Below are 13,212 nucleotides of genomic sequence, written 5' to 3' on the forward strand. Positions count from 1 at the left end.
GGCGAGGTGGTCAACATCTCACTACGGGGAGAGAGAGAGACACAGACTCCAAATCTACAGCAGAACCCACGACCTCCTGTATACCAAGCGAGGTAGTCAACATCTCACCACGGGGAGAGAGAGACGCAGACTCCAAATATACAGCAGGACCCACGACCTCCTGTATACCAGGCGAGGTAGTCAACATCTCACCACGGTGAGAGAGAGACGCAGACTCCAAATATACAGCAGGACCCGCGACCTACTGTAGACCTGGCGAGGTAGTCAACATCTCACCATGGAGAGAGAAAGACACAGACTCCAAATATACAGCAGGACCCACGACCTCCTGTATACCAGGCGAGGTAGTCAACATCTCACAGATATCCACGACCTCCTGCAGACCAGGCGAGGTAGTCAACATCTCACCATGGAGAGAGAAAGACACAGACTCCAAATATACAGCAGGACCCACGACCTCCTGTAGACCTGGCGAGGTAGTCAACATCTCACAACCCACGACCTCCTGTAGACAACGCGAGGTAGTCAACATCTCACAGAAACCCACGACCTCCTACAGACCAGGCGAGGTAGTCAACATCTCACAGAAACGCACGACCTCCTGCATACCAGACGAGGTAGTCAACATCTCACAGAAACCCACGACCTCCTGCAGGCCAGGCGAGGTAGTCAACATCTCACAGAAACCCACGACCTCCTGTAGACCAGGCGAGGTAGTCAACATCTCACAGAAACCCAGGACCTCCTGTATACCAGGCGAGGTTGTCAACATCTCACAGAAACCCACGACCTCCTGTAGACCAGGCGAGGTAGTCAACATCTCACAGAAACCCACGACCTCCTGTAGACCAGGCGAGGTAGTCAACATCTCACCACGGGGAGGGAGAGACGCAAACTCCAAATATACAGCAGGACCCACGACCTCCTGTAGACCAGGCGAGGTAGTCAACATCTCACAGAAACCCACGACCTCCTGTAGACCAGGCGAGGTAGTCAACATCTCACAGAAACCCACGACCTCCTGTGGACCAGGCGAGGTAGTCAACATCTCACAGAAACCCACGACCTCCTGTAGACCAGGCGAGGTAGTCAACATCTCACAGAAACCCACGACCTCCTGTAGACCAGGCGAGGTAGTCAACATATCACAGAAACCCACGACCTCCTGTGGACCAGGCGAGGTAGTCAACATCTCACAGAAACCCACGACCTCCTGTGGACCAGGCGAGGTAGTCAACATCTCACAGAAACCCACGACCTCCTGTAGACCAGGCGAGGTAGTCAACATCTCACAGAACCCCACGACCTCCTGTAGACCAGGCGAGGTAGTCAACATCTCACAGAAACCCACGACCTCCTGCAGACCAGGCGAGGTAGTCAACATCTCACAGAAACCCACGACCTCCTGCAGACCAGGCGAGGTAGTCAACATCTCACAGAAACCCACGACCTCCTGCATACCAGGCGAGGTAGTCAACATCTCACAGAAACCCACGACCTCCTGTAGACCAGGCGAGGTAGTCAACATCTCACAGAAACCCACGACCTCCTGCAGACCAGGCGAGGTAGTCAACATCTCACAGAAACCCACGACCTCCTGTAGACCAGGCGAGGTAGTCAACATCTCACAGAACCCACGATCTCCTGCACACCAGGCGAGGTAGTCAACATCTCACAGAAACCCACGACCTCCTGTAGACCAGGCGAGGTAGTCAACATCTCACAGAACCCACGATCTCCTGCACACCAGGCGAGGTAGTCAACATCTCACAGAAACCCACGACCTCCTGTAGACCAGGCGAGGTAGTCAACATCTCACAGAAACCCACGACCTCCTGTAGACCAGGCGAGGTAGTCAACATCTCACAGAAGCCCAAGACCTCCTGTGGACCAGGCGAGGTAGTCAACATCTCACAGAAACCCACGACCTCCTGTATACCAGGCGAGGTAGTCAACATCTCACATAAACCCACGACCTCCTGTAGTCCAGGCGAGGTAGTCAACATCTCACCACGGTGAGAGAGAGAGACGCAGACTCCAAATATACAGCAGGACCCACGACCTCCTGTAGACCAGGCGAGGTAGTCAACATCTCACAACCCATGGGCTCCTGTAGACCAGGCGAGGTAGTCAACATCTCACAGAAACCCACGACCTCCTGTATACCAGGCGAGGTAGTCAACATCTCACAGAACCCCACGACCTCCTGTGGACCAGGCGAGGTAGTCAACATCTCACAGAAACCCACGACCTCCTGTAGACCAGGCGAGGTAGTCAACATCTCACATAAACCCACGACCTCCTGTAGTCCAGGCGAGGTAGTCAACATCTCACCACAGTGAGAGAGAGAGACGCAGACTCCAAATATACAGCAGGACCCACGACCTCCTGTAGACCAGGCGAGGTAGTCAACATCTCACAACCCACGGGCTCCTGTAGACCAGGCGAGGTAGTCAACATCTCACAGAAACCCACGACCTCCTGTAGACCAGGCGAGGCAGTCAACATCTCACCGAAACCCACGACCTCCTGTAGACCAGGCGAGGCAGTCAACATCTCACAGAAACCCACGACCTCCTGTATACCAGGCGAGGTATTCAACATCTCACAGAACCCACGACCTCCTGCAGACCAGGCGAGGTAGTCAACATCTCACCACGGGTGAGAGAGAGACGCATACTCCAAATCTACAGCAGGACCCACGACCTCCTGTATACCAGGCGAGGTAGTCAACATCTCACAGAAACCCACGACCTCCTGCATACAAGGCGAGGTAGTCAACATCTCACAGGACCCACGACCTCCTGTAGACCAGGCGAGGTAGTCAACATCTCACAGAAACCCACGACCTCCTGTAGACCAGGCGAGGTAGTCAACATCTCACAGAAACCCACGACCTCCTGTATACCAGGCGAGGTAGTCAACATCTCACAGAAACCTACGACCTCCTGCAGACCAGGCGAGGTAGTCAACATCTCACAGACACCCACGACCTCCTACAGACCAGGCGAGGTAGTCAACATCTCACAGACACCCACGACCTCCTGTAAACCAGGCGAGGTAGTCAACATCTCACAGACACCCACGACCTCCTGTAGACCAGGCGAGGTAGTCAACATCTCAAAGAAACCCACGATCTCCTGTAGACCAGGCGAGGTAGCCAACATCTCACAGAAACCCACGACCTCCTGCAGACCAGGCGAGGTAGTCAACATCTCACAGAAACCCACGACCTCCTGCAGACCAGGCGAGGTAGTCAACATCTCACAGAAACCCACGACCTCCTGTAGACCAGGCGAGGTAGTCAACATCTCACAGAAACCCACGACCTCCTGTAGACCAGGCGAGGTAGTCAACATCTCACAGAAACCCACGACCTCCTGCAGATCAGGCGAGGTAGTCAACATCTCACAGAAACTCACGACCTCCTGTAGACCAGGCGAGGTAGTCAACATCTCACAGAAACCCACGACCTCCTGCACACCAGGCGAGGTAGTCAACATCTCACAGAAACCCACGACCTCCTGCAGACCAGGCGAGGTAGTCAACATCTCACAGAAACCCACGACCTCCTGTAGTCCAGGCGAGGTAGTCAACATTTCACAGAAACCCACGACCTCCTGTAGACCACGCGAGGTAGTCAACATCTCACAGAAACCCACAACCTCCTGCAGACCAGGCGAGGTAGTCAACATCTCACAGAAACCCACGACCTCCTGTAGACCAGGCGAGGTAGTCAACATCTCACAGAAACCCACGACCTCCTGTAGACCAGGCGAGGTAGTCAACATCTCACAGAAACCCACGACCTCCTGCAAACCAGGCGAGGTAGTCAACATCTCACAGAAACCCACGACCTCCTGTAGACCAGGCGAGGTAGTCAACATCTCACGGAACCCACGACCTCCTGTAAACCAGGCGAGGTAGTCAACATCTCACAGAAATCCACGACCTCCTGTAGACCAGGCGAGGTAGTCAACATCTCACGGAACCCACGACCTCCGGTAAACCAGGCGAGGTAGTCAACATCTCACAGAACCCCACGACCTCCTGCATACCAGGCGAGGTAGTCAACATCTCACAGAAACCCACGACCTCCTGTGGACCAGGCGAGGTAGTCAACATCTCACAGAAACCCACGACCTCCTGTAGACCAGGCGAGGTAGTCAACATCTCACAGAAACCCACGACCTCCTGCAGTCCAGGCGAGGTAGTCAACATCTCACAGAAACCCACGACCTCCTGTAGACCAGGCGAGGTAGTCAACATCTCACAGAAACCCACGACCTCCTGCAGGCCAGGCGAGGTAGTCAACATCTCACAGAAACCCACGACCTCCTGTATACCAGGCGAGGTAGTCAACATCTCACAGAAACCCACGACCTCCTGTAGACCAGGCGAGGTAGTCAACATCTCACAGAAACCCACAACCTCCTGTAGACCAGGCGAGGTAGTCAACATCTCACAGAAACCCACGACCTCCTGTAGACCAGGCGAGGTAGTCAACATCTCACAGAAACCCACGACCTCCTGTATACCAGGCGAGGTAGTCAACATCTCACAGAAACCCACGACCTCCTGTATACCAGGCGAGGTAGTCAACATCTCACACAGACCCACGACCTCCTGCATACCAGGCGAGGTAGTCAACATCTCACAGAACCCCACGACCTCCTGTATACCAGGCGAGGTAGTCAACATCTCACGGAACCCACGACCTCCTGTAGACCAGGCGAGGTAGTCAACATCTCACAGAAACCCACGACCTCCTGCAGACCAGGCGAGGTAGTCAACATCTCACAGAAACCCACGACCTCCTGCAGACCAGGCGAGGTAGTCAACATCTCACAGAAACCCACGACTTCCTGTATACCAGGCGAGGTAGTCAACATCTCACAGAAACCCACGACCTCCTGTAGACCAGGCGAGGTAGTCAACATCTCACCACGGTGAGAGAGAGAGAGAGACACAGACTCCAAATATACAGCAGGACCCACGACCTCCTGTAGACCAGGCGAGGTAGTCAACATCTCACAGAAACCCACGACCTCCTGTAGACCAGGCGAGGTAGTCAACATCTCACAGAAACCCACGACCTCCTGTAGACCAGGCGAGGTAGTCAACATCTCACAGAAACCCACGACCTCCTGTATACCAGGCGAGGTAGTCAACATCTCACAGAACCCCACGACCTCCTGTAGACCAGGCGAGGTAGTCAACATCTCACAGAAACCCACGACCTCCTGCAGACCAGGCGAGGTAGTCAACATCTCACAGAACCCCACGACCTCCTGTAAGCCAGGCGAGGTTGTCAACATCTCACAGAAACCCACGACCTCCTGCACACCTGGCGAGGTAGTCAACATCTCACAGAAACCCACGACCTCCTGTAGACCAGGCGAGGTAGTCAACATCTCACAGAAACCCACGACCTCCTGCAGACCAGGCGAGGTAGTCAACATCTCACAGAAACCCACGACCTCCTGCAGACCAGGCGAGGTAGTCAACATCTCACAGAAACCCACGACCTCCTGTAGACCAGGCGAGGTAGTCAACATCTCACAGAAACCCACGACCTCCTGCAGACCAGGCGAGGTAGTCAACATCTCACAGAACCCCACGACCTCCTGTAGACCAGGCGAGGTAGTCAACATCTCACAGAAACCCACGACCTCCTGTATACCAGGCGAGGTAGTCAACATCTAACAGAACCCCACGACCTTCTGTAGACCAGGCGAGGTAGTCAACATCTCACCACGGGGAGAGAGAGAGAGAGAGACACAGACTCCAAATATACAGCAGGACCCACGACCTCCTGTATACAAGGCGAGGTAGTCAACATCTCACCACGGTGAGAGAGAGAGAGACACAGACTCCAAATATACAGCAGGACCCACGACCTCCTGTAGGCCAGGCGAGGTAGTCAACATCTCACCACGGGGAGAGAGAGAGAGAGACACAGACTCCAAATATACAGCAGGACCCACGACCTCCTGTATACCAGGCGAGGTAGTCAACATCTCACCACGGTGAGAGAGAGAGAGAGACACAGACTCCAAATATACAGCAGGACCCACGACCTCCTGTATACCAGGCGAGGTAGTCAACATCTCACAGAAACCCACGACCTCCTGTACACCAGGCGAGGTAGTCAACATCTCACAGAAACCCACGACCTCCTGTATACCAGGCGAGGTAGTCAACATCTCACAGAAACCCACGACCTCCTGTATACCAGGCGAGGTAGTCAACATCTCACAGAAACCCACGACCTCCTGTATACCAGGCGAGGTAGTCAACATCTCACAGAAACCCACGACCTCCTGCAGACCAGGCGAGGTAGTCAACATCTCACAGAAACCCACGACCTCCTGTAGAGCAGGCGAGGTAGTCAACATCTCACCACGGTGAGAGAGAGAGAGACACACAGACTCCAAATATACAGCAGGACCCACGACCTCCTGTAGACCAGGCGAGGTAGTCAACATCTCACAGAAACCCACGACCTCCTGTATACCAGGCGAGGTAGTCAACATCTCACAGAAACCCACGACCTCCTGTAGACCAGGCGAGGTAGTCAACATCTCACAGAAACCCACGACCTCCTGTATACCAGGCGAGGTAGTCAACATCTCACAGAACCCCACGACCTCCTGTAGACCAGGCGAGGTAGTCAACATCTCACAGAAACCCACGACCTCCTGCAGACCAGGCGAGGTAGTCAACATCTCACAGAACCCCACGACCTCCTGTAAGCCAGGCGAGGTTGTCAACATCTCACAGAAACCCACGACCTCCTGCACACCAGGCGAGGTAGTCAACATCTCACAGAAACCCACGACCTCCTGTAGACCATGCGAGGTAGTCAACATCTCACAGAAACCCACGACCTCCTGCAGACCAGGCGAGGTAGTCAACATCTCACAGAAACCCACGACCTCCTGCAGACCAGGCGAGGTAGTCAACATCTCACAGAAACCCACGACCTCCTGTATACCAGGCGAGGTAGTCAACATCTCACAGAAACCCACGACCTCCTGCAGACCAGGCGAGGTAGTCAACATCTCACAGAACCCCACGACCTCCTGTAGACCAGGCGAGGTAGTCAACATCTCACAGAAACCCACGACCTCCTGTAGACCAGGCGAGGTAGTCAACATCTCACCACGGGGAGAGAGAGAGAGAGACACACAGACTCCAAATATACAGCAGGACCCACGACCTTCTGTAGACCAGGCGAGGTAGTCAACATCTCACCACGGGGAGAGAGAGAGAGAGACACAGACTCCAAATATACAGCAGGACCCACGACCTCCTGTATACCAGGCGAGGTAGTCAACATCTCACCACGGTGAGAGAGAGAGAGACACAGACTCCAAATATACAGCAGGACCCACGACCTCCTGTAGGCCAGGCGAGGTAGTCAACATCTCACCACGGGGAGAGAGAGAGAGAGACACAGACTCCAAATATACAGCAGGACCCACGACCTCCTGTATACCAGGCGAGGTAGTCAACATCTCACCACGGTGAGAGAGAGAGAGAGACACAGACTCCAAATATACAGCAGGACCCACGACCTCCTGTATACCAGGCGAGGTAGTCAACATCTCACAGAAACCCACGACCTCCTGTACACCAGGCGAGGTAGTCAACATCTCACAGAAACCCACGACCTCCTGTATACCAGGCGAGGTAGTCAACATCTCACAGAAACCCACGACCTCCTGTATACCAGGCGAGGTAGTCAACATCTCACAGAAACCCACGACCTCCTGTATACCAGGCGAGGTAGTCAACATCTCACAGAAACCCACGACCTCCTGTAGACCAGGCGAGGTAGTCAACATCTCACAGAACCCCACGACCTCCTGCAGACCAGGCGAGGTAGTCAACATCTCACAGAAACCCACGACCTCCTGTAGACCAGGCGAGGTAGTCAACATCTCACAGAACCCCACGACCTCCTGTAGACCAGGCGAGGTAGTCAACATCTCACAGAAACCCACGACCTCCTGTAGACCAGGCGAGGTAGTCAACATCTCACAGAAACCCACGATCTCCTGCAGACCAGGCGAGGTAGTCAACATCTCACATAAACCCACGACCTCCTGTAGACCAGGCGAGGTAGTCAACATCTCACCACGGTGAGAGAGAGACGCAGACTCCAAATATACAGCAGGACCCACGACCTCCTGTAGATCAGGCGAGGTAGTCAACATCTCACAGAAACCCACGACCTCCTGCATACCACGCGAGGTAGTCAACATCTCACAGAAACCCACGACCTCCTGCATACCAGGCGAGGTAGTCAACATCTCACACAGACCCACGACCTCCTGCATACCAGGCGAGGTAGTCAACATCTCACAGAACCCCACGACCTCCTGTATACCAGGCGAGGTAGTCAACATCTCACGGAACCCACGACCTCCTGTAGACCAAGCGAGGTAGTCAACATCTCACAGAAACCCACGACCTCCTGTAGACCAAGCGAGGTAGTCAACATCTCACAGAAACCCACGACCTCCTGTATACCAGGCGAGGTAGTCAACATCTCACAGAAACCCACGACCTCCTGTAGACCAGGCGAGGTAGTCAACATCTCACAGAAACCCACGACCTCCTGTATACCAGGCGAGGTAGTCAACATCTCACACAGACCCACGACCTCCTGCATACCAGGCGAGGTAGTCAACATCTCACAGAACCCCACGACCTCCTGTATACCAGGCGAGGTAGTCAACATCTCACGGAACCCACGACCTCCTGTAGACCAAGCGAGGTAGTCAACATCTCACAGAAACCCACGACCTCCTGTAGACCAGGCGAGGTAGTCAACATCTCACAGAACCCCACGACCTCCTGTAGACCAGGAGAGGTAGTCAACATCTCACAGAAACCCACGGCCTCCTGTAGACCAGGCGAGGTAGTCAACATCTCACAGAAACCCACGACCTCCTGCAGACCAGGCGAGGTAGTCAACATCTCACAGAAACCCACGACCTCCTGTATACCAGGCGAGGTAGTCAACATCTCACAGAACCCCACGACCTCCTGTAGACCAGGCGAGGTAGTCAACATCTCACAGAAACCCACGACCTCCTGCAGACCAGGCGAGGTAGTCAACATCTCACAGAAACCCACGACCTCCTGTGGACCAGGCGAGGTAGTCAACATCTCACAGAAACCCACGACCTCCTGTATACCAGGCGAGGTAGTCAACATCTCACACAGACCCACGACCTCCTGCATACCAGGCGAGGTAGTCAACATCTCACAGAAACCCACGACCTCCTGCATACCAGGCGAGGTAGTCAACATCTCACAGAAACCCACGACTTCCTGTAGACCAGGCGAGGTAGTCAACATCTCACAGAAACCCACGACCTCCTGTAGACCAGGCGAGGTAGTCAACATCTCACAGAAACCCACGATCTCCTGCAGACCAGGCGAGGTAGTCAACATCTCACATAAACCCACGACCTCCTGTAGACCAGGCGAGGTAGTCAACATCTCACCACGGTGAGAGAGAGACGCAGACTCCAAATATACAGCAGGACCCACGACCTCCTGTAGATCAGGCGAGGTAGTCAACATCTCACAGAAACCCACGACCTCCTGCATACCACGCGAGGTAGTCAACATCTCACAGAAACCCACGACCTCCTGCATACCAGGCGAGGTAGTCAACATCTCACACAGACCCACGACCTCCTGCATACCAGGCGAGGTAGTCAACATCTCACAGAACCCCACGACCTCCTGTATACCAGGCGAGGTAGTCAACATCTCACGGAACCCACGACCTCCTGTAGACCAAGCGAGGTAGTCAACATCTCACAGAAACCCACGACCTCCTGTAGACCAAGCGAGGTAGTCAACATCTCACAGAAACCCACGACCTCCTGTAGACCAGGCGAGGTAGTCAACATCTCACAGAAACCCACGACCTCCTGTAGACCAGGCGAGGTAGTCAACATCTCACAGAAACCCACGACCTCCTGCAGACCAGGCGAGGTAGTCAACATTTCACAGAAACCCACGACCTCCTGTAGACCAGGCGAGGTAGTCAACATCTCACAGAAACCCACGACCTCCTGTATACCAGGCGAGGTAGTCAACATCTCACACAGACCCACGACCTCCTGCATACCAGGCGAGGTAGTCAACATCTCACAGAACCCCACGACCTCCTGTATACCAGGCGAGGTAGTCAACATCTCACGGAACCCACGACCTCCTGTAGACCAAGCGAGGTAGTCAACATCTCACAGAAACCCACGACCTCCTGCAGACCAGGCGAGGTAGTCAACATCTCACAGAAACCCACGACCTCCTGTAGACCAGGCGAGGTAGTCAACATCTCACAGAAACCCACGACCTCCTGTAGACCAGGCGAGGTAGTCAACATCTCACAGAAACCCACGACCTCCTGTATACCAGGCGAGGTAGTCAACATCTCACACAGACCCACGACCTCCTGCATACCAGGCGAGGTAGTCAACATCTCACAGAACCCCACGACCTCCTGTATACCAGGCGAGGTAGTCAACATCTCACGGAACCCACGACCTCCTGTAGACCAAGCGAGGTAGTCAACATCTCACAGAAACCCACGACCTCCTGTAGACCAGGCGAGGTAGTCAACATCTCACAGAACCCCACGACCTCCTGTAGACCAGGAGAGGTAGTCAACATCTCACAGAAACCCACGGCCTCCTGTAGACCAGGCGAGGTAGTCAACATCTCACAGAAACCCACGACCTCCTGCAGACCAGGCGAGGTAGTCAACATCTCACAGAAACCCACGACCTCCTGTATACCAGGCGAGGTAGTCAACATCTCACAGAACCCCACGACCTCCTGTAGACCAGGCGAGGTAGTCAACATCTCACACAGACCCACGACCTCCTGCATACCAGGCGAGGTAGTCAACATCTCACAGAAACCCACGACCTCCTGTATACCAGGCGAGGTAGTCAACATCTCACACAGACCCACGACCTCCTGCATACCAGGCGAGGTAGTCAACATCTCACAGAAACCCACGACCTCCTGCATACCAGGCGAGGTAGTCAACATCTCACAGAAACCCACGACTTCCTGTAGACCAGGCGAGGTAGTCAACATCTCACACAGACCCACGACCTCCTGCATACCAGGCGAGGTAGTCAACATCTCACAGAAACCCACGACCTCCTGTAGACCAGGCGAGGTAGTCAACATCTCACCATGGAGAGAGAGAGACACAGACTCCAAATATACAGCAGGACCCACGACCTCCTGTAGACCAGGCGAGGTAGTCAACATCTCACCACGGTGAGAGAGAGAGAGACACAGACTCCAAATATACAGCAGGACCCACGACCTCCTGTAGACCAGGCGAGGTAGTCAACATCTCACAGAAACCCACGACCTCCTGCATACCAGGCGAGGTAGTCAACATCTCACAGAACCCCACGACCTCCTGTAGACCAGGCGAGGTAGTCAACATCTCACAGAACCCCACGACCTCCTGTATACCAGGCGAGGTAGTCAACATCTCACAGAACCCCACGACCTCCTGTAGACCAGGCGAGGTAGTCAACATCTCACAGAAACCCACGACCTCCTGTATACCAGGCGAGGTAGTCAACATCTCACTACGTGAGCCGTGGGACAGTTCGAGGCAGCAGTGGATGGAGTCTGATTCGCCACTCACCCTTCAAGCCGTAGAGAGAGAGAGAGAGGCAGTGGTTAGGAGCTGCCCTTGAAGTCCACACAGTGGGGGGGGGGGGGGGGGGGGAGCGGAGATGGGGGGAGATGGGGGGGAGGGAGGGGGGAGATGGGGGGGAGGGGGAGGAGATGGGGGGGAGGGGAGATAGGGGGAGGGAGGGGGGAGATGGGTGGGAGGGAGGGGGAAGATGGGGGGGAGGGGGAGGAGATGGGGGGGAGGGGAGATGGGGGGGGGGAGGGAGGGGGGAGGGGGGAGGGAGGGGGGAGATGGGGGAGGAGAGGGGGTGGAGATGGGGGGGGAGGGGGGAGATGGGGGAGGAGAGGGGGTGGAGATGGGGGGGAGGGGGAGATTGGGGGGGGAGGGAGGGGGGAGGGAGCGGGGAGATGGGGGAGGGAGGGGGGAGATGGGGGGGAGATGGGGGAGGGAGGGGGGAGATGGGGGGGAGATGGGGGGGAGAGGGGGGGAGATGGGGGAGGAGAGGGGGGGAGGGAGGGGGAAGGAGGGGGGAGATGGGGGGGGAGGAGATGGGAGGGGGGAGATGGGGGGGGGGGAGATGGGGGGAAAGGGAGGGGGGAGGGGGGGAGATGGGGGGGAGATGGGGGGAGGGGAGATGGGGGGGGGGGTTTAGGTAAGTCTTAGGGCAGCAGTAGATAGAGCACCTCCCTACCAACTCACCTCTGCAGGCAGAGAGAGTCGCGGGGTGCTGCTGACGGAGTTGACGACGGGCACGGGAAATGAGGAGAGGGGAGAGAGTGGGGGGGAGAGTGGGGGGGAGAGTGGGGGGGAGAGTGGGGGGGAGAGTGGGGGGGAGAGTGGGGGGGAGAGTGGGGGGAGGTTGCCGTGACGAATCTAAAGCTCCCCCAGGTAGCCCCTAGCAGGGCTGTATGGGCAAGTGGGGGTGGGTGGACGGCATCACGCCCGCCCGGCCGCCTTTGTCTCCCCCAAGTGGCGATGTTCACTAAACACCACACCCACTCACCCACCCACTCACCCACTCACCCACCCACTCACCCACTCACCCACCCACCCACTCAGTCACCCACCCACCCAGTCACCCACCCACCCAGTCACCCACCCAGTCACCCACCCACCCACCCACTCAGTCACCCACCCACCCAGTCACCCACTCAGTCACCCATCCACCCAGTCACCCACTCAGTCACCCACCCACCCAGTCACCCACTCAGTCACCCACCCACCCAGTCACCCACTCAGTCACCCACTCACTCACTCAGTCACTCACTCACCCAGTCACTCACTCACTCACCCACCCAGTCACTCACCCACCCACCCAGTCACCCACTCACCCGCTCACCCACTCACTCACTCACCCACTCACTCACCCACCCACTCACTCACTCACCCACTCACCCACTCGCTCACCCACTCACTCACTCACTCACCCACTCACTCACTCACCCACCCACTCACTCACTCACCCACTCACCCACTCACTCACCCACTCACCCACTCACTCACCCACTCACTCACCC

General features: G+C 55.8%; 1 protein-coding gene and 2 long non-coding RNA genes across 4 annotated transcripts in view; 1 reads left to right on the forward strand and 2 right to left on the reverse strand.

The window, feature by feature from the left end:
* PRODH2 (proline dehydrogenase 2) overlaps positions 1–12,445 on the reverse strand; it is an 87,767-nt gene extending 75,322 nt beyond the window's left edge. Inside the window, exon 1 of the mRNA XM_076064773.1 lies at positions 12,395–12,445. The gene's annotated coding sequence lies outside the window, so the exon portion shown is untranslated. The remainder of the gene's footprint in view (positions 1–12,394) is intronic.
* LOC142923800 (uncharacterized) lies at positions 701–11,555 on the reverse strand. Of its 2 annotated transcripts, XR_012940842.1 has the most exons (12): positions 10,912–11,555; positions 7,581–10,815; positions 6,651–7,034; positions 6,459–6,554; positions 6,081–6,368; positions 5,193–5,576; positions 5,001–5,096; positions 4,432–4,575; positions 3,666–4,287; positions 2,802–3,569; positions 923–2,251; positions 701–838 (listed from the first exon to the last, which is right to left on the reverse strand). It is a non-coding gene; the product is annotated as an uncharacterized LOC142923800 (long non-coding RNA). The 2 variants fall into 2 exon arrangements; XR_012940843.1 differs by lacking the exons at positions 6,651–7,034; positions 7,581–10,815; positions 10,912–11,555 and adding an exon at positions 7,083–7,159 and having other exon boundaries at positions 705–838; positions 6,459–6,602.
* On the forward strand, positions 5,191–7,524 carry LOC142923801 (uncharacterized). The gene is made up of 5 exons (XR_012940844.1): positions 5,191–5,259; positions 5,356–5,595; positions 6,292–6,339; positions 6,526–6,621; positions 6,958–7,524. It is a non-coding gene; the product is annotated as an uncharacterized LOC142923801 (long non-coding RNA).
* Positions 12,446–13,212: the final 767 nt, after the last annotated feature.

Source organism: Petromyzon marinus, unplaced genomic scaffold, assembly GCF_048934315.1.
Source record: "Petromyzon marinus isolate PM22_M1 ecotype Great Lakes invasive population unplaced genomic scaffold, UKy_Petmar_22M1.pri1.0 PM_Scaffold_70, whole genome shotgun sequence".
In the NCBI taxonomy this organism is placed as follows: Eukaryota; Metazoa; Chordata; class Hyperoartia; order Petromyzontiformes; family Petromyzontidae; genus Petromyzon; species Petromyzon marinus.